The following is a 15638-nucleotide window of genomic DNA, read 5'->3' as shown; positions in this document are numbered from 1 at the left end:
TTCCCTGGTTGCGTGAAAAAGAGCCGAAATAGCTCAGTTGGGAGAGCGTTAGACTGAACATCTAAAGGTCCCTGGTTCGATCCCGGGTTTCGGCAACACGAGTGGTTTTTGGGTCGTGTATCTTTAAGTAAATTATTTGCTTCAGTAAAGTTTCCCTGTTTGCTTGAAAGAGAGCCGAAATAGCTCAGTTGGGAGAGCGTTAGACTGAAGATCTAAAGGTTCATGGTTCGATCCCGGGTTTCGGCAATATGAAATCTTTTTGGATCGTGTATATTAAAGTAAATTATTTGCTTCAGTAAAGTTTCCCTGTTTGCACGAAAGAGAGCCGAAATAGCTCATTTGGGAGAGCGTTGAACTGAAGATCTAAAGGTCCCTGGTTCGATTCCGGGTTTCGGCAATATGAAATATTTTTGGATCGTGTATCTTAAAGTAAATTATTTCCAAAGGAAAGTTTCCTGGTTGCATGAAAAAGAGCCGAAATAGCTCAGTTGGGAGAGCGCTAGACTGAAGTTCTAAAGGTCCCTGGTTCGAGCCCGGGTTTCGGCAACAAGAAAGGCTTTTGGGTCGTATACATTCAAGTAAACTGTTTTCCTATGCAAAGTTTCCCTGGTTGCGTGAAAAAGAGCCGAAATAGCTCAGTTGGGAGAGCGTTAGACTGAACATCTAAAGGTCCCTGGTTCGATCCCGGGTTTCGGCAACACGAGTGGTTTTTGGGTCGTGTATCTTTAAGTAAATTATTTGCTTCAGTAAAGTTTCCCTGTTTGCTTGAAAGAGAGCCGAAATAGCTCAGTTGGGAGAGCGTTAGACTGAAGATCTAAAGGTTCATGGTTCGATCCCGGGTTTCGGCAATATGAAATCTTTTTGGATCGTGTATATTAAAGTAAATTATTTGCTTCAGTAAAGTTTCCCTGTTTGCACGAAAGAGAGCCGAAATAGCTCATTTGGGAGAGCGTTGATCTGAAGATCTAAAGGTCCCTGGTTCGATTCCGGGTTTCGGCAACACGAGTGGTTTTTGGGTCGTGTATCTTTAAGTAAATTATTTGCTTCAGTAAAGTTTCCCTGTTTGCATGAAAGAGAGCCGAAATAGCTCAGTTGGGAGAGCGTTAGACTGAAGATCTAAAGGTCCATGGCTCGAACCCGGGTTTCGGCAATATGAAATCTTTTTGGATCGTGTATCTTAAAATAAATTATTTCCAAAGGAAAGTTTCCTGGTTGCATGAAAAAGAGCCGAAATAGCTCAGTTGGGAGAGCGTTAGACTGAAGATCTAAAGGTCCCTGGTTCGATCCCGGGTTTCGGCCACAAGAAAGGCTTTTGGGTCGTAGACATTAAAGTAAACTGTTTTCTTATGCAAAGTTTCCCTGGTTGCGTGAAAAAGAGCCGAAATAGCTCAGTTGGGAGAGCGTTAGACTAAAGATCTAAAGGTCCCTGGTTCGATCCCGGGTTTCGGCAATATGAAATCTTTTTGGGTCGTGTATCTTAAAGTAAATTATTTCCAAAGGAAAGTTTCCCTGGTTGCTTGAAAAAGAGCCGAAATAGCTCAGTTGGGAGAGCGTTAGACTGAAGTTCTAAAGGTCCCTGGTTCGAGCCCGGGTTTCGGCAACAAGAAAGGCTTTTGGGTCGTATACATTCAAGTAAACTGTTTTCCTATGCAAAGTTTCCCTGGTTGCGTGAAAAAGAGCCGAAATAGCTCAGTTGGGAGAGCGTTAAACTGAACATCTAAAGGTCCCTGGTTCGATCCCGGGTTTCGGCAATATGAATTCTTTTTGGGTCGTGTATCTTTAAGTAAATTATTTGCTTCAGTAAAGTTTCCCTGTTTGCATGGAAGAGAGCCAAAATAGCTCAGTTGGGAGAGCGTTAGACTGAAGATCTAAAGGTCCATGGTTCGATCCCGGGTTTCGGCAATATGAAATCTTTTTGGATCGTGTATCTTAAAGTAAATTATTTGCTTCAGTAAAGTTTCCCTGTTCGCATGAAAGAGAGCCGAAATAGCTCAGTTGGGAGCGCGTTAGACTGAAGATTTAAAGGTCCATGGTTCGATCCGGGTTTCGGCAATATGAAATCTTTTTGGATCGTGTATCTTAAAGTAAATTATTTCCAAAGGAAAGTTTCCTGGTTGCATGAAAAAGAGCCGAAATAGCTCAGTTGGGAGAGCGTTAGACCGAAGTTCTAAAGGTCCCTGGTTCGAGCCCGGGTTTCGGCAACAAGAAAGGCTTTTGGGTCGTATACATTCAAGTAAACTGTTTTCCTATGCAAAGTTTCCCTGGTTGCGTGAAAAAGAGCCGAAATAGCTCAGTTGGGAGAGCGTTAGACTGAACATCTAAAGGTCCCTGGTTCGATCCCGGGTTTCGGCAACACGAGTGGTTTTTGGGTCGTGTATCTTTAAGTAAATTATTTGCTTCAGTAAAGTTTCCCTGTTTGCATGAAAGAGAGCCGAAATAGCTCAGTTGGGAGAGCGTTAAACTGAAGATCTAAAGGTTCATGGTTCGATCCCGGGTTTCGGCAATATGAAATCTTTTTGGATCGTGTATATTAAAGTAAATTATTTGCTTCAGTAAAGTTTCCCTGTTTGCACGAAAGAGAGCCGAAATAGCTCATTTGGGAGAGCGTTGAACTGAAGATCTAAAGGTCCCTGGTTCGATTCCTGGTTTCGGCAACACGAGTGGTTTTTGGGTCGTGTATCTTTAAGTAAATTATTTGCTTCAGTAAAGTTTCCCTGTTTGCATGAAAGAGAGCCGAAATAGCTCAGTTGGGAGAGCGTTATACTGAAGATCTAAAGGTCCATGGCTCGATCCCGGGTTTCGGCAATATGAAATCTTTTTGGATCGTGTATCTTAAAATAAATTATTTCCAAAGGAAAGTTTCCTGGTTGCATGAAAATGAGCCGAAATAGCTCAGTTGGGAGAGCGTTAGACTGAAGATCTAAAGGTCCCTGGTTCGAGCCCGGGTTTCGGCAAAAAGAAAGGCTTTTGGGTCGTATACATTCAAGTAAACTGCTTTCCTATGCAAAGTTTCCCTGGTTGCGTGAAAAAGAGCCGAAATAGCTCAGTTGGGAGAGCGTTAGACTGAACATCTAAAGGTCCCTGGTTCGATCCCGGGTTTCGGCAACACGAGTGGTTTTTGGGTCGTGTATCTTTAAGTAAATTATTTGCTTCAGTAAAGTTTCCCTGTTTGCATGAAAGAGAGCCGAAATAGCTCAGTTGGGAGAGCGTTAGACTGAAGACTTAAAGGTCCCTGGTTCGAGCCCGGGTTTTGGCAACAAGAAAGGCTTTTGGGTCGTATACATTCAAGTAAACTGCTTTCCTATGCAAAGTTTCCCTGGTTGCGTGAAAAAGAGCCGAAATAGCTCAGTTGGGAGAGCGTTAGACTGAAGACTTAAAGGTCCCTGGTTCGTTCCCGGGTTTCGGCAATATGAAATCTTTTTGGATCGTGTATCTTAAAGTAAATTATTTCCATATGAAAGTCTCCCTGGTTGCGTGAAAAAGAGCCGAAATAGCTCAGTTGGGAGAGCGTTAGACTGAAGACTTAAAGGTCCCTGGTTCGTTCCCGGGTTTCGGCAATATGAAATCTTTTTGGATCGTGTATCTTAAAGTAAATTATTTGCTTCAGTAAAGTTTCCCTGTTTGGACGAAAGAGAGCCGAAATAGCTCAGTTGGGAGATCGTTAGACTGAACATCTAAAGGTCCCTGGTTCGATCCCGGGTTTCGGCAACACGAGTGGTTTTTGGGTCGTGTATCTTTAAGTAAATTATTTGCTTCAGTAAAGTTTCCCTGTTCGCATGAAAGAGAGCCGAAATAGCTCAGTTGGGAGAGCGTTAGACTGAAGATCTAAAGGTCCATGGTTCGATCCCGGGTTTCGGCAATATGAAATCTTTTAGGATCGTGTATCTTAAAGTAAATTATTTGCTTCAGTAAAGTTTCCCTGTTCGCATGAAAGAGAGCCGAAATAGCTCAGTTGGGAGAGCGTTAGACTGAACATTTAAAGGTCCATGGTTCGATCCGGGTTTCGGCAATATGAAATCTTTTTGGATCGTGTATCTTAAAGTAAATTATTTCCAAAGGAAAGTTTCCTGGTTGCATGAAAAAGAGCCGAAATAGCTCAGTTGGGAGAGCGTTAGACTGAAGTTCTAAAGGTCCCTGGTTCGAGCCCGGGTTTCGGCAACAAGAAAGGCTTTTGGGTCGTATACATTCAAGTAAACTGTTTTCCTATGCAAAGTTTCCCTGGTTGCGTGAAAAAGAGCCGAAATAGCTCAGTTGGGAGAGCGTTAGACTGAACATCTAAAGGTCCCTGGTTCGATCCCGGTTTTCGGCAACACGAGTGGTTTTTGGGTCGTGTATCTTTAAGTAAATTATTTGCTTCAGTAAAGTTTCCCTGTTTGCATGAAAGAGAGCCGAAATAGCTCAGTTGGGAGAGCGTTAGACTGAAGATCTAAAGGTTCATGGTTCGATCCCGGGTTTCGGCAATATGAAATCTTTTTGGATCGTGTATATTAAATTAAATTATTTGCTTCAGTAAAGTTTCCCTGTTTGCACGAAAGAGAGCCGAAATAGCTCATTTGGGAGAGCGTTGAACTGAAGATCTAAAGGTCCCTGGTTCGATCCCGGGTTTCGGCAACACGAATGGTTTTTGGGTCGTGTATCTTTAAGTAAATTATTTGCTTCAGTAAAGTTTCCCTGTTTGCATGAAAGAGAGCCGAAATAGCTCAGTTGGGAGAGCGTTAGACTGAAGATCTAAAGGTCCATGGTTCGATCCCGGGTTTCGGCACTATGAAATCTTTTTGGATCGTGTATATTAAAGTAAATTATTTGCTTCAGTAAAGTTTCCCTGTTTGCACGAAAGAGAGCCGAAATAGCTCATTTGGGAGAGCGTTGAACTGAAGGTCTAAAGTTCCCTGGTTCGATCCCGGGTTTCGGCAATATGAAATCTTTTTGGGTCGTCTATCTTAAAGTAAATTATTTCCCAAGGAAAGTTTCCCTGGTTGCATGAAAAAGAGCCGAAATAGCTCAGTTGGGAGAGCGTTAGACTGAAGTTCTAAAGGTCCCTGGTTCGAGCCCGGGTTTCGGCAACAAGAAAGGCTTTTGGGTCGTATACATTCAAGTAAACTGTTTTCCTATGCAAAGTTTCCCTGGTTGCGTGAAAAAGAGCCGAAATAGCTCAGTTGGGATAGCGTTAGACTGAAGACTTAAAGGTCCCTGGTTCGTTCCCGGGTTTCGGCAATATGAAATATTTTTGGATCGTGTATCTTAAAGTAAATTATTTGCTTCAGTAAAGTTTCCCTGTTTGGACGAAAGAGAGCCGAAATAGCTCAGTTGGGAGATCGTTAGACTGAACATCTAAAGGTCCCTGGTTCGATCCCGGGTTTCGGCAACACGAGTGGTTTTTGGGTCGTGTATCTTTAAGTAAATTATTTGCTTCAGTAAAGTTTCCCTGTTCGCATGAAAGAGAGCCGAAATAGCTCAGTTGGGAGAGCGTTAGACTGAAGATCTAAAGGTCCATGGTTCGATCCGGGTTTCGGCAATATGAAATCTTTTTGGATCGTGTATCTTAAAATAAATTATTTCCAAAGGAAAGTTTCCTGGTTGCATGAAAAAGTGCCGAAATAGCTCAGTTGGGAGAGCGTTAGACTGAAGTTCTAAAGGTCCCTGGTTCGAGCCCGGGTTTCGGCAACAAGAAAGGCTTTTGGGTCGTATACATTCAAGTAAACTGTTTTCCTATGCAAAGTTTCCCTGGTTGCGTGAAAAAGAGCCGAAATAGCTCAGTTGGGAGAGCGTTAGACTGAACATCTAAAGGTCCCTGGTTCGATCCCGGTTTTCGGCAACACGAGTGGTTTTTGGGTCGTGTATCTTTAAGTAAATTATTTGCTTCAGTAAAGTTTCCCTGTTTGCATGAAAGAGAGCCGAAATAGCTCAGTTGGGAGAGCGTTAGACTGAAGATCTAAAGGTTCATGGTTCGATCCCGGGTTTCGGCAATATGAAATCTTTTTGGATCGTGTATATTAAATTAAATTATTTGCTTCAGTAAAGTTTCCCTGTTTGCACGAAAGAGAGCCGAAATAGCTCATTTGGGAGAGCGTTGAACTGAAGATCTAAAGGTCCCTGGTTCGATCCCGGGTTTCGGCAACACGAATGGTTTTTGGGTCGTGTATCTTTAAGTAAATTATTTGCTTCAGTAAAGTTTCCCTGTTTGCATGAAAGAGAGCCGAAATAGCTCAGTTGGGAGAGCGTTAGACTGAAGATCTAAAGGTCCATGGTTCGATCCCGGGTTTCGGCACTATGAAATCTTTTTGGATCGTGTATATTAAAGTAAATTATTTGCTTCAGTAAAGTTTCCCTGTTTGCACGAAAGAGAGCCGAAATAGCTCATTTGGGAGAGCGTTGAACTGAAGGTCTAAAGGTCCCTGGTTCGATCCCGGGTTTCGGCAATATGAAATCTTTTTGGGTCGTCTATCTTAAAGTAAATTATTTCCCAAGGAAAGTTTCCCTGGTTGCATGAAAAAGAGCCGAAATAGCTCAGTTGGGAGAGCGTTAGACTGAAGTTCTAAAGGTCCCTGGTTCGAGCCCGGGTTTCGGCAACAAGAAAGGCTTTTGGGTCGTATACATTCAAGTAAACTGTTTTCCTATGCAAAGTTTCCCTGGTTGCGTGAAAAAGAGCCGAAATAGCTCAGTTGGGATAGCGTTAGACTGAAGACTTAAAGGTCCCTGGTTCGTTCCCGGGTTTCGGCAATATGAAATATTTTTGGATCGTGTATCTTAAAGTAAATTATTTGCTTCAGTAAAGTTTCCCTGTTTGGACGAAAGAGAGCCGAAATAGCTCAGTTGGGAGATCGTTAGACTGAACATCTAAAGGTCCCTGGTTCGATCCCGGGTTTCGGCAACACGAGTGGTTTTTGGGTCGTGTATCTTTAAGTAAATTATTTGCTTCAGTAAAGTTTCCCTGTTCGCATGAAAGAGAGCCGAAATAGCTCAGTTGGGAGAGCGTTAGACTGAAGATCTAAAGGTCCATGGTTCGATCCGGGTTTCGGCAATATGAAATCTTTTTGGATCGTGTATCTTAAAATAAATTATTTCCAAAGGAAAGTTTCCTGGTTGCATGAAAAAGTGCCGAAATAGCTCAGTTGGGAGAGCGTTAGACTGAAGTTCTAAAGGTCCCTGGTTCGAGCCCGGGTTTCGGCAACAAGAAAGGCTTTTGGGTCGTATACATTCAAGTAAACTGTTTTCCTATGCAAAGTTTCCCTGGTTGCGTGAAAAAGAGCCGAAATAGCTCAGTTGGGAGAGCGTTAGACTGAACATCTAAAGGTCCCTGGTTCGATCCCGGGTTTCGGCAACACGAGTGGTTTTTGGGTCGTGTATCTTTAAGTAAATTATTTGCTTCAGTAAAGTTTCCCTGTTTGCATGAAAGAGAGCCGAAATAGCTCAGTTGGGAGAGCGTTAGACTGAAGACTTAAAGGTCCCTGGTTCGAGCCCGGGTTTTGGCAACAAGAAAGGCTTTTGGGTCGTATACATTCAAGTAAACTGTTTTCCTATGCAAAGTTTCCCTGGTTGCGTGAAAGGAGCCGAAATAGCTCAGTTGGGATAGCGTTAGACTGAAGACTTAAAGGTCCCTGGTTCGTTCCCGGGTTTCGGCAATATGAAATCTTTTTGGATCGTGTATCTTAAAGTAAATTATTTCCAAATAAAAGTTTCCCTGGATGCATGAAAAAGAGCCGAAATAGCTCAGTTGGGAGAGCGTTAGACTGAAGACTTAAAGGTCCCTGGTTCGTTCCCGGGTTTCGGCAATATGAAATCTTTTTGGATCGTGTATCTTAAAGTAAATTATTTGCTTCAGTAAAGTTTCCCTGTTTGGACGAAAGAGAGCCGAAATAGCTCAGTTGGGAGAGCGTTAGACTGAACATCTAAAGGTCCCTGGTTCGATCCCGGGTTTCGGCAACACGAGTGGTTTTTGGGTCGTGTATCTTTAAGTAAATTATTTGCTTCAGTAAAGTTTCCCTGTTCGCATGAAAGAGAGCCGAAATAGCTCAGTTGGGAGAGCGTTAGACTGAAGATCTAAAGGTCCATGGTTCGATCCCGGGTTTCGGCAACACGAGTGGTTTTTGGGTCGTGTATCTTTAAGTAAATTATTTGCTTCAGTAAAGTTTCCCTGTTCGCATGAAAGAGAGCCGAAATAGCTCAGTTGGGAGAGCGTTAGACTGAAGATCTAAAGGTCCATGGTTCGATCCCGGGTTTCGGCAGTATGAAATCTTTTTGGATCGTGTATCTTAAAGTAAATTATTTCCAAAGGGAAGTTTCCTGGTTGCATGAAAAAGAGCCGAAATAGCTCAGTTGGGAGAGCGTTAGACTGAAGTTCTAAAGGTCCCTGGTTCGAGCCCGGGTTTCGGCAACAAGAGAGGCTTTTGGGTCGTATACATTCAAGTAAACTGTTATCCAAAGGGAAGTTTCCCTGGTTGCGTGAAAAAGAGCCGAAATAGCTCAGTTGGGAGAGCGTTAGACTGAAGATCTAAAGGTCCCTGGTTCGATCCTGGGTTTCGGCAATATGAAATATTTTTGGGTCGTGTATCTTAAAGTAAATTATTTCCAAATTAAAGTTTCCCTGGTTGCATGAAAAAGAGCCGAAGTGGCTCAGTTGGGAGAGCGTTAAACTGAAGTTCTAAAGGTCCCTGGTTCGATCCCGGGTTTCGGCAACAAGAAAATCTTTTGGGTCGTATACATTAAAATAAACTGTTTTCCTATGCAAAGTTTCCCTGGTTGCAGGAAAAAGAGCCGAATTAGCTCAGTTGGGAGAGCGTTAGACTGAAGACTTAAAGGTCCCTGGTTCGTTCCCGGGTTTCGGCAATATGAAATCTTTTTGGATCGTGTATCTTAAAGTAAATTATTTCCAAATGAAAGTCTCCCTGGTTGCGTGAAAAAGAGCCGAAATAGCTCAGTTGGGATAGCGTTAGACTAAAGACTTAAAGGTCCCTGGTTCGAGCCCGGGTTTCGGCAACAAGAAAGGCTTTTGGGTCGTATACATTCAAGTAAACTGTTTTCCTATGCAAAGTTTCCCTGGTTGCGTGAAAAAGAGCCGAAATGGCTCAGTTGGGAGAGCGTTAGACTGAAGACTTAAAGGTCCCTGGTTCGTTCCCGGGTTTCGGCAATATGAAATCTTTTTGGATCGTGTATCTTAAAGTAAATTATTTGCTTCAGTAAAGTTTCCCTGTTTGGACGAAAGAGAGCCGAAATAGCTCAGTTGGGAGAGCGTTAGACTGAACATCTAAAGGTCCCTGGTTCGATCCCGGGTTTCGGCAACACGAGTGGTTTTTGGGTCGTGTATCTTTAAGTAAATTATTTGCTTCAGTAAAGTTTCCCTGTTCGCATGAAAGAGAGCCGAAATAGCTCAGTTGGGAGAGCGTTAGACTGAAGATCTAAAGGTCCATGGTTCGATCCCGGGTTTCGGCAACACGAGTGGTTTTTGGGTCGTGTATCTTTAAGTAAATTATTTGCTTCAGTAAAGTTTCCCTGTTCGCATGAAAGAGAGCCGAAATAGCTCAGTTGGGAGAGCGTTAGACTGAAGATCTAAAGGTCCATGGTTCGATCCCGGGTTTCGGCAGTATGAAATCTTTTTGGATTGTGTATCTTAAAGTAAATTATTTCCAAAGGGAAGTTTCCTGGTTGCATGAAAAAGAGCCGAAATAGCTCAGTTGGGAGAGCGTTAGACTGAAGTTCTAAAGGTCCCTGGTTCGAGCCCGGGTTTCGGCAACAAGAGAGGCTTTTGGGTCGTATACATTCAAGTAAACTGTTTTCCTATGCAAAGTTTCCCTGGTTGCGTGAAAAAGAGCCGAAATAGCTCAGTTGGGAGAGCGTTGAACTGAAGATCTAAAGGTCCCTGGTTCGATCCCGGGTTTCGGCAACACGAATGGTTTTTGGGTCGTGTATCTTTAAGTAAATTATTTGCTTCAGTAAAGTTTCCCTGTTTGCATGAAAGAGAGCCGAAATAGCTCAGTTGGGAGAGCGTTAGACTGAAGATCTAAAGGTCCATGGTTCGATCCCGGGTTTCGGCACTATGAAATCTTTTTGGATCGTGTATCTTAAAGTAAATTATTTGCTTCAGTAAAGTTTCCCTGTTTGCACGAAAGAGAGCCGAAATAGCTCATTTGGGAGAGCGTTGAACTGAAGGTCTAAAGGTCCCTGGTTCGATCCCGGGTTTCGGCAATATGAAATCTTTTTGGGTCGTCTATCTTAAAGTAAATTATTTCCAAAGGAAAGTTTCCCTGGTTGCATGAAAAAGAGCCGAAATAGCTCAGTTGGGAGAGCGTTAGACTGAAGTTCTAAAGGTCCCTGGTTCGAGCCCGGGTTTCGGCAACAAGAAAGGCTTTTGGGTCGTATACATTCAAGTAAACTGTTTTCCTATGCAAAGTTTCCCTGGTTGCGTGAAAAAGAGCCGAAATAGCTCAGTTGGGATAGCGTTAGACTGAAGACTTAAAGGTCCCTGGTTCGTTCCCGGGTTTCGGCAATATGAAATCTTTTTGGATCGTGTATCTTAAAGTAAATTATTTGCTTCAGTAAAGTTTCCCTGTTTGGACGAAAGAGAGCCGAAATAGCTCAGTTGGGAGATCGTTAGACTGAACATCTAAAGGTCCCTGGTTCGATCCCGGGTTTCGGCAACACGAGTGGTTTTTGGGTCGTGTATCTTTAAGTAAATTATTTGCTTCAGTAAAGTTTCCCTGTTTGCATGAAAGAGAGCCGAAATAGCTCAGTTGGGAGAGCGTTAGACTGAAGATCTAAAGGTCCCTGGTTCGATCCCGGGTTTCGGCAATATGAAATCTTTTTGGATCGTGTATCTTAAAGTAAATTATTTGCATCAGTAAAGTTTCCCTGTTTGCATGAAAGAGAGCCGAAATAGCTCAGTTGGGAGAGCGTTGGACTGAATATCTAAAGGTCCATGGTTCGATCCCGGGTTTCGGCAATATGAAATCTTTTTGGATCGTGTATCTTAAAGTAAATTATTTCCAAAGGAAAGTTTCCTGGTTGCATGGAAAAGAGCCGAAATAGCTCAGTTGGGAGAGCGTTAGACTGAAGTTCTAAAGGTCCCTGGTTCGAGCCCGGGTTACGGCAACAAGAAAGGCTTTTGGGTCGTATACATTCAAGTAAACTGTTTTCCTGTGCAAAGTTTCCCTGGTTGCGTGAAAAAGAGCCCAAATAGCTCAGTTGGGAGAGCGTTAGACTGAAGACTTAAAGGTCCCTGGTTCTTCCCGGGTTTCGGCAATATGAGATCTTTTTGGATCATGTATCTTAAAGTAAATTATTTCCAAATGAAAGTTTCCCTGGTTGCATGAAAAAGAGCCGAAATAGCTCAGATGGGAGAGCGTTAGACTGAAGACTTAGAGGTCCCTGGTTCGTTCCCGGGTTTCGGCAATATGAAATCTTTTTGGAACGTGTATCTTAAAGTAAATTATTTCCAAATGAAAGTTTCCCTGTTTGGACGAAAGCGAGCAGAAATAGCTCAGTTGGGAGAGCGTTAGACTGAATATCTAAAGGTCCCTGGTTCGATCCCGGGTTTCGGCAACACGAGTGGTTTTTGGGTCGTATACATTAAAGTAAACTGTTTTCCTATGCAAAGTTTCCCTTATTGCGTGAAAAAGAGCTGAAATAGCTCAGTTGGGAGAGCGTTAGACTGAAGACTTAAAGGTCCCTGGTTCGTTCCCGGTTTTCGGCAATATGAAATCTTTTTGGATCGTGTATCTTAAAGTAAATTATTTCCAAATGAAAGTTTCCCTGGTTGCATGAAAAAGAGCCGAAATAGCTCAGTTGGGAGAGCATCAGACTGAAGACTTAAAGGTCCCTGGTTCGATCCCGGGTTTCGGCAATAGGAAATCTTTTTGGATCGTGGATCTTAAAGTAAATTATTTCCAAATGAAAGTTTCCCTGGTTGCATGAAAAAGAGCCGAAATAGCTCAGTTGGGAGAGCGTTAGACTGAACATCTAAAGGTCCCTGGTTCGATCCCGGGTTTCGGCAACAAGAAAGGCTTTTGGGTCGTATACATTAAAGTAAACTGTTTTCCTATGCAAAGTTTCCCTGGTTGTGTGAAAAAGAGCCGAAATAGCTCAGTTGGGAGAGCGTTAGACTGAATATCTAAAGGTCCCTGGTTCGATCCCGGGTTTCGGCAATATGAAATCTTTCTGGATCGTGTATCTTAAAGTAAATTATTTCAAAATGAAAGTTTCCCTGGTTGTATGGAAAAGAGCCGAAATAGCTCAGTTTGGAGAGCGTTAGACTGAAGATCTAAAGGTCCCTGGTTCAAACCCGGATTACGTCAACATGAAAGGATTTTGGTTCGTATACATTAACGTAAACTGTTTTCCTGTGCAAAGTTTTCTGGGTGCGTGAAAAAGAGCCGAAATAACTCTGTTGGGAGAGCGTTAGACTGAAGATCTAAAGGTCCCTGGTTCGATCCCGGGTTTCGGCAATATGAAATCTTTTTGGATCGTGTATCTTAAAGTAAATTATTTCCAAATGAAAGTTTCCCTGTTTGCACGAAAGAGAGCCGAAATAGCTCAGTTGGGAGAGCGTAAGACTGAAGATCTATAGGTCCCTGGTTCGATCCCGGGTTTCGGCAACAAGAAAGGCTTTTGGGTCGTATACATTAACGTAAACTGTTTTCCTATGCAAAGTTTTCTGGTTGCGTGAAAAAGAGCCGAAATATCTCAGTTGGGAGAGCGTTAGACTGAAAATCTAAAGGTCCCTGGTTCGATCCCGGGTTTCGGCAACAAGAAAGGCTTTTGGGTCGTATACATTAAAGTAAACTGTGTTCCTATGCAAAGTTTCCCTGATTGCGTGAAAAAGAGCCGAAATAGCTCAGTTGCGAGAGCGTTAGACTGAAGATCTAAAAGTCCCTTGTTCGATCCCGGGTTTCGGAAATATGAAAAGTTTTTGGATCGTGTATCTTAAAGTAAATTATTTCCAAAGGAAAGTTTCCCTGGTTGCATGAAAAAAAGCCGAAATAGCTCAGTTTGGAGAGCGTTAGACTGAAGATCTAAAGGTCCGTGGTTCGATCCCGGGTTACGGCAACAAGAAAGGCTTTTGGGTCGTATACATTAAAGTAAACTGTTTTCCTATGCAAAGTTTCCCTGGTTGCGTGAAAAAGAGCCGAAATAGCTCAGTTGGGAGAGCGTTAGACTGAAGACTTAACGGTCCGTGGTTCGTTCCCGGGTTTCGGCAATTTGAGATCTTTTTGGATCGTGTAACTTAAAGTAAATTATTTCCAAATGAAAGTTTCCCTGGTTGCATGAATAAGAGCCGAAATAGCTCAGTTGGGAGAGCGTTAGACTGAAGTTGTAAAGGTCCCTGGTTCGAGCCCGGGTTTCTGCAACAAGAAAGGCTTTTGGGTCGTATAACTTCAAGTAAACTGTTTTCCTATGCAAAGTTTCCCTGGTTGCGTGAAAAAGAGCCGAAATAGCTCAGTTGGGAGAGCGTTAGACTCAAGATCTAAAGGTCCCTGGTTCGATCCCGGGTTTCGGCAATATGAAATCTTTTTGGATCGTGTATCTTAAAGTAAATTAAATCCAAATGAAAGTTTCCCTGGTTGCATGAAAAAGAGCCGAAATAGCTCAGTTTGGAGAGCGTTAGACTGAAGATCTAAAGGCCCCAGGTTCGATCCCGGGTTACGGCAACAAGAAAGGCTTTTGGGTCGTATACATTAAAGTAAACTGTTTTCCTATGCAAAGTTTCCATGGTTGCGTGAAAAAGAGCCGAAATAGCTCAGTTGGGAGAGCGTTAGACTGAAGACTTAAAGGTCCGTGGTTCGTTCAAGGTTTCGGCAATATGAGATCTTTTTGGATCGTGTATCTTAAAGTAAATTATTTCCAAATGAAAGTTTCCCTGGTTGCATAAAAAAGAGCCGAAATAGCTCAATTGGGAGAGCGTTAGACTGAAGACTTAAAGATCCCTGGTTCGTTCCCGGGTTTCGGCAATATGAAATCTTTTTGGATCGTGTATCTTAAAGTAAATTATTTGCTTCAGTAAAGTTTCCCTGTTTGGACGAAAGAGAGCCGAAATAGCTCAGTTGGGAGAGCGTTAGACTGAACATCTAAAGGTCCCTGGTTCGATCCTGGGTCTCGGCAACACGATTGGTTTTTGGCAATATGAAATCTTTTTGGATCGTGTATCTTAAAGTAAATTATTTGCTTCAGTAAAGTTTAAGATACAAGATTCAAAAAGATTTCATATTGCCGAAACCCGGGATCGAACCAGGGACCTTTAGATCTTCAGTCTAACGCTCTCCCAACTGAGCCATTTCGGCTCTTTTTCGTCCAAACAGGGAAACTTTACTGAAGCAAATAATTTACTTTAAGATACACGATCCAAAAAGATTTCATATTGCCGAAACCCGGGAACGAACCAGGGACCTTTAAGTCTTCAGTCTAACGCTCTCCCAACTGAGCTATTTCGGCTCTTTTTCACGCAACCAGTGAAACTTTCATTTGGAAATAATTTACTTTAAGATACACAATCCAAAAAGATTTCATATTGCCGAAACCCGGGAACGAACCAGGGACCTTTAAGTCTTCAGTCTAACGCTCTCCCAACTGAGCTATTTCGGCTCTTTTTCACGCAACCAGGGAAACTTTGCATAGGAAAACAGTTTACTTGAATGTATACGACCCAAAAGCCTTCCTTGTTGCCGAAACCCGGGCTCGAACCAGGGTCCTTTAGAACTTCAGTCTAACGCTCTCCCAACTGAGCTATTTCGGCTCTTTTTCATGCAACCAGGGAAACTTTAATTTGGAAATAATTTACTTTAAGATACACGACCCAAAACGATTTCATATTGCCGAAACCCGGGATCGAACCAGGGACCTTTAGATCTTCAGTCTAACGCTCTCCCAACTGAGCTATTTCGGCTCTTTTTCACGCAACCAGGGAAACTTTGCATAGGAAAACAGTTTACTTTAATGTCTACGACCCAAAAGCCTTTCTTGTTGCCGAAACCCGGGATTGAACATGGGACCTTTAGATCTTCAGTCTAACGCTCTCCCAACTGAGCTATTTCGGCTCTTTTTCACGCAACCAGGGAAACTTTGCATAGGAAAACAGTTTACTTGAATGTATACGACCCAAAAGCCTTTCTTGTTGCCGAAACCCGGGCTCGAACCAGGGTCCTTTAGAACTTCAGTCTAACGCTCTCCCAACTGAGCTATTTCGGCTCTTTTTCATGCAACCAGGGAAACTTTAATTTGGAAATAATTTACTTTAAGATACACGACCCAAAAAGATTTCATATTGCCGAAACCCGGGATCGAACCAGGGACCTTTAGATCTTCAGTCTAACGCTCTCCCAACTGAGCTATTTCGGCTCTTTTTCACGCAACCAGGGAAACTTTGCATAGGAAAACAGTTTACTTTAATGTATACGACCCAAAAGCCTTTCTTGTTGCCGAAACCCGGGATCGAACCAGGGACCTTTAGAACTTCAGTCTAACGCTCTCCCAACTGAGCTATTTCGGCTCTTTTTCATGCAACCAGGGAAATTTTAATTTGGAAATAATTTACTTTAAGATACAAGACCCAAAAAGATTTCATATTGCCGAAACCCGGGATCGAACCATGGACCTTTAGATCTTCAGTCTAACGCTCTCCCAACTGAGCTATTTCGGCTCTCTTTCATGCG

General features: G+C 42.7%; 42 non-coding genes across 42 annotated transcripts; 35 read left to right on the top strand and 7 right to left on the bottom strand.

Moving 5' to 3' along the window:
- Positions 1-22: 22 nt before the first annotated feature.
- On the top strand, positions 23-95 carry TRNAF-GAA (transfer RNA phenylalanine (anticodon GAA)). Its single transcript has one exon. It is a non-coding gene; the product is annotated as a tRNA-Phe (tRNA).
- A 529-nt stretch (positions 96-624) lies between these two features.
- TRNAF-GAA (transfer RNA phenylalanine (anticodon GAA)) lies at positions 625-697 on the top strand. Its single transcript has one exon. It is a non-coding gene; the product is annotated as a tRNA-Phe (tRNA).
- Positions 698-1226: 529 nt separating this feature from the next.
- TRNAF-GAA (transfer RNA phenylalanine (anticodon GAA)) lies at positions 1227-1299 on the top strand. The gene has a single exon. It is a non-coding gene; the product is annotated as a tRNA-Phe (tRNA).
- Positions 1300-1377: 78 nt separating this feature from the next.
- TRNAF-AAA (transfer RNA phenylalanine (anticodon AAA)) lies at positions 1378-1450 on the top strand. Its single transcript has one exon. It is a non-coding gene; the product is annotated as a tRNA-Phe (tRNA).
- Positions 1451-1527: 77 nt separating this feature from the next.
- Positions 1528-1600, top strand: TRNAF-GAA (transfer RNA phenylalanine (anticodon GAA)). The gene has a single exon. It is a non-coding gene; the product is annotated as a tRNA-Phe (tRNA).
- Positions 1601-2128: 528 nt separating this feature from the next.
- Positions 2129-2201, top strand: TRNAF-GAA (transfer RNA phenylalanine (anticodon GAA)). Its single transcript has one exon. It is a non-coding gene; the product is annotated as a tRNA-Phe (tRNA).
- Positions 2202-2279: 78 nt separating this feature from the next.
- On the top strand, positions 2280-2352 carry TRNAF-GAA (transfer RNA phenylalanine (anticodon GAA)). The gene has a single exon. It is a non-coding gene; the product is annotated as a tRNA-Phe (tRNA).
- Positions 2353-2881: 529 nt separating this feature from the next.
- On the top strand, positions 2882-2954 carry TRNAF-GAA (transfer RNA phenylalanine (anticodon GAA)). Its single transcript has one exon. It is a non-coding gene; the product is annotated as a tRNA-Phe (tRNA).
- A 78-nt stretch (positions 2955-3032) lies between these two features.
- TRNAF-GAA (transfer RNA phenylalanine (anticodon GAA)) lies at positions 3033-3105 on the top strand. The gene has a single exon. It is a non-coding gene; the product is annotated as a tRNA-Phe (tRNA).
- Positions 3106-3786: 681 nt separating this feature from the next.
- Positions 3787-3859, top strand: TRNAF-GAA (transfer RNA phenylalanine (anticodon GAA)). Its single transcript has one exon. It is a non-coding gene; the product is annotated as a tRNA-Phe (tRNA).
- A 226-nt stretch (positions 3860-4085) lies between these two features.
- TRNAF-GAA (transfer RNA phenylalanine (anticodon GAA)) lies at positions 4086-4158 on the top strand. Its single transcript has one exon. It is a non-coding gene; the product is annotated as a tRNA-Phe (tRNA).
- A 531-nt stretch (positions 4159-4689) lies between these two features.
- On the top strand, positions 4690-4762 carry TRNAF-GAA (transfer RNA phenylalanine (anticodon GAA)). The gene has a single exon. It is a non-coding gene; the product is annotated as a tRNA-Phe (tRNA).
- A 228-nt stretch (positions 4763-4990) lies between these two features.
- On the top strand, positions 4991-5063 carry TRNAF-GAA (transfer RNA phenylalanine (anticodon GAA)). Its single transcript has one exon. It is a non-coding gene; the product is annotated as a tRNA-Phe (tRNA).
- Positions 5064-5591: 528 nt separating this feature from the next.
- Positions 5592-5664, top strand: TRNAF-GAA (transfer RNA phenylalanine (anticodon GAA)). The gene has a single exon. It is a non-coding gene; the product is annotated as a tRNA-Phe (tRNA).
- Positions 5665-6195: 531 nt separating this feature from the next.
- On the top strand, positions 6196-6268 carry TRNAF-GAA (transfer RNA phenylalanine (anticodon GAA)). Its single transcript has one exon. It is a non-coding gene; the product is annotated as a tRNA-Phe (tRNA).
- Positions 6269-6496: 228 nt separating this feature from the next.
- On the top strand, positions 6497-6569 carry TRNAF-GAA (transfer RNA phenylalanine (anticodon GAA)). The gene has a single exon. It is a non-coding gene; the product is annotated as a tRNA-Phe (tRNA).
- Positions 6570-7097: 528 nt separating this feature from the next.
- Positions 7098-7170, top strand: TRNAF-GAA (transfer RNA phenylalanine (anticodon GAA)). The gene has a single exon. It is a non-coding gene; the product is annotated as a tRNA-Phe (tRNA).
- Positions 7171-7248: 78 nt separating this feature from the next.
- Positions 7249-7321, top strand: TRNAF-GAA (transfer RNA phenylalanine (anticodon GAA)). Its single transcript has one exon. It is a non-coding gene; the product is annotated as a tRNA-Phe (tRNA).
- Positions 7322-7850: 529 nt separating this feature from the next.
- On the top strand, positions 7851-7923 carry TRNAF-GAA (transfer RNA phenylalanine (anticodon GAA)). The gene has a single exon. It is a non-coding gene; the product is annotated as a tRNA-Phe (tRNA).
- A 78-nt stretch (positions 7924-8001) lies between these two features.
- TRNAF-GAA (transfer RNA phenylalanine (anticodon GAA)) lies at positions 8002-8074 on the top strand. The gene has a single exon. It is a non-coding gene; the product is annotated as a tRNA-Phe (tRNA).
- Positions 8075-8152: 78 nt separating this feature from the next.
- TRNAF-GAA (transfer RNA phenylalanine (anticodon GAA)) lies at positions 8153-8225 on the top strand. Its single transcript has one exon. It is a non-coding gene; the product is annotated as a tRNA-Phe (tRNA).
- A 76-nt stretch (positions 8226-8301) lies between these two features.
- TRNAF-GAA (transfer RNA phenylalanine (anticodon GAA)) lies at positions 8302-8374 on the top strand. Its single transcript has one exon. It is a non-coding gene; the product is annotated as a tRNA-Phe (tRNA).
- Positions 8375-8452: 78 nt separating this feature from the next.
- On the top strand, positions 8453-8525 carry TRNAF-GAA (transfer RNA phenylalanine (anticodon GAA)). Its single transcript has one exon. It is a non-coding gene; the product is annotated as a tRNA-Phe (tRNA).
- Positions 8526-8903: 378 nt separating this feature from the next.
- TRNAF-AAA (transfer RNA phenylalanine (anticodon AAA)) lies at positions 8904-8976 on the top strand. Its single transcript has one exon. It is a non-coding gene; the product is annotated as a tRNA-Phe (tRNA).
- Positions 8977-9205: 229 nt separating this feature from the next.
- On the top strand, positions 9206-9278 carry TRNAF-GAA (transfer RNA phenylalanine (anticodon GAA)). Its single transcript has one exon. It is a non-coding gene; the product is annotated as a tRNA-Phe (tRNA).
- A 78-nt stretch (positions 9279-9356) lies between these two features.
- On the top strand, positions 9357-9429 carry TRNAF-GAA (transfer RNA phenylalanine (anticodon GAA)). The gene has a single exon. It is a non-coding gene; the product is annotated as a tRNA-Phe (tRNA).
- Positions 9430-9507: 78 nt separating this feature from the next.
- TRNAF-GAA (transfer RNA phenylalanine (anticodon GAA)) lies at positions 9508-9580 on the top strand. Its single transcript has one exon. It is a non-coding gene; the product is annotated as a tRNA-Phe (tRNA).
- A 76-nt stretch (positions 9581-9656) lies between these two features.
- Positions 9657-9729, top strand: TRNAF-GAA (transfer RNA phenylalanine (anticodon GAA)). The gene has a single exon. It is a non-coding gene; the product is annotated as a tRNA-Phe (tRNA).
- Positions 9730-9958: 229 nt separating this feature from the next.
- On the top strand, positions 9959-10031 carry TRNAF-GAA (transfer RNA phenylalanine (anticodon GAA)). Its single transcript has one exon. It is a non-coding gene; the product is annotated as a tRNA-Phe (tRNA).
- Positions 10032-10259: 228 nt separating this feature from the next.
- On the top strand, positions 10260-10332 carry TRNAF-GAA (transfer RNA phenylalanine (anticodon GAA)). The gene has a single exon. It is a non-coding gene; the product is annotated as a tRNA-Phe (tRNA).
- Positions 10333-10712: 380 nt separating this feature from the next.
- Positions 10713-10785, top strand: TRNAF-GAA (transfer RNA phenylalanine (anticodon GAA)). Its single transcript has one exon. It is a non-coding gene; the product is annotated as a tRNA-Phe (tRNA).
- Positions 10786-11913: 1128 nt separating this feature from the next.
- Positions 11914-11986, top strand: TRNAF-GAA (transfer RNA phenylalanine (anticodon GAA)). Its single transcript has one exon. It is a non-coding gene; the product is annotated as a tRNA-Phe (tRNA).
- A 78-nt stretch (positions 11987-12064) lies between these two features.
- TRNAF-GAA (transfer RNA phenylalanine (anticodon GAA)) lies at positions 12065-12137 on the top strand. The gene has a single exon. It is a non-coding gene; the product is annotated as a tRNA-Phe (tRNA).
- A 527-nt stretch (positions 12138-12664) lies between these two features.
- On the top strand, positions 12665-12737 carry TRNAF-GAA (transfer RNA phenylalanine (anticodon GAA)). Its single transcript has one exon. It is a non-coding gene; the product is annotated as a tRNA-Phe (tRNA).
- Positions 12738-13417: 680 nt separating this feature from the next.
- TRNAL-CAA (transfer RNA leucine (anticodon CAA)) lies at positions 13418-13490 on the top strand. Its single transcript has one exon. It is a non-coding gene; the product is annotated as a tRNA-Leu (tRNA).
- Positions 13491-14197: 707 nt separating this feature from the next.
- TRNAF-GAA (transfer RNA phenylalanine (anticodon GAA)) lies at positions 14198-14270 on the bottom strand. Its single transcript has one exon. It is a non-coding gene; the product is annotated as a tRNA-Phe (tRNA).
- Positions 14271-14649: 379 nt separating this feature from the next.
- Positions 14650-14722, bottom strand: TRNAF-GAA (transfer RNA phenylalanine (anticodon GAA)). Its single transcript has one exon. It is a non-coding gene; the product is annotated as a tRNA-Phe (tRNA).
- A 77-nt stretch (positions 14723-14799) lies between these two features.
- Positions 14800-14872, bottom strand: TRNAF-GAA (transfer RNA phenylalanine (anticodon GAA)). The gene has a single exon. It is a non-coding gene; the product is annotated as a tRNA-Phe (tRNA).
- Positions 14873-15101: 229 nt separating this feature from the next.
- On the bottom strand, positions 15102-15174 carry TRNAF-GAA (transfer RNA phenylalanine (anticodon GAA)). The gene has a single exon. It is a non-coding gene; the product is annotated as a tRNA-Phe (tRNA).
- A 77-nt stretch (positions 15175-15251) lies between these two features.
- Positions 15252-15324, bottom strand: TRNAF-GAA (transfer RNA phenylalanine (anticodon GAA)). Its single transcript has one exon. It is a non-coding gene; the product is annotated as a tRNA-Phe (tRNA).
- A 78-nt stretch (positions 15325-15402) lies between these two features.
- Positions 15403-15475, bottom strand: TRNAF-GAA (transfer RNA phenylalanine (anticodon GAA)). The gene has a single exon. It is a non-coding gene; the product is annotated as a tRNA-Phe (tRNA).
- A 77-nt stretch (positions 15476-15552) lies between these two features.
- Positions 15553-15625, bottom strand: TRNAF-GAA (transfer RNA phenylalanine (anticodon GAA)). Its single transcript has one exon. It is a non-coding gene; the product is annotated as a tRNA-Phe (tRNA).
- Between the last annotated feature and the right edge of the window lie 13 nt (positions 15626-15638).

Source organism: Phalangium opilio, unplaced genomic scaffold (assembly GCF_054372755.1).
Source record: "Phalangium opilio isolate 3A_F unplaced genomic scaffold, DU_Popi_V2 ptg000038l_1, whole genome shotgun sequence".
Lineage (NCBI taxonomy): Eukaryota > Metazoa > Arthropoda > Arachnida > Opiliones > Phalangiidae > Phalangium > Phalangium opilio.
The sequence above is the reverse complement of the archived record's forward strand: the minus strand, read 5'-3'. Positions and strand labels throughout refer to the sequence as shown.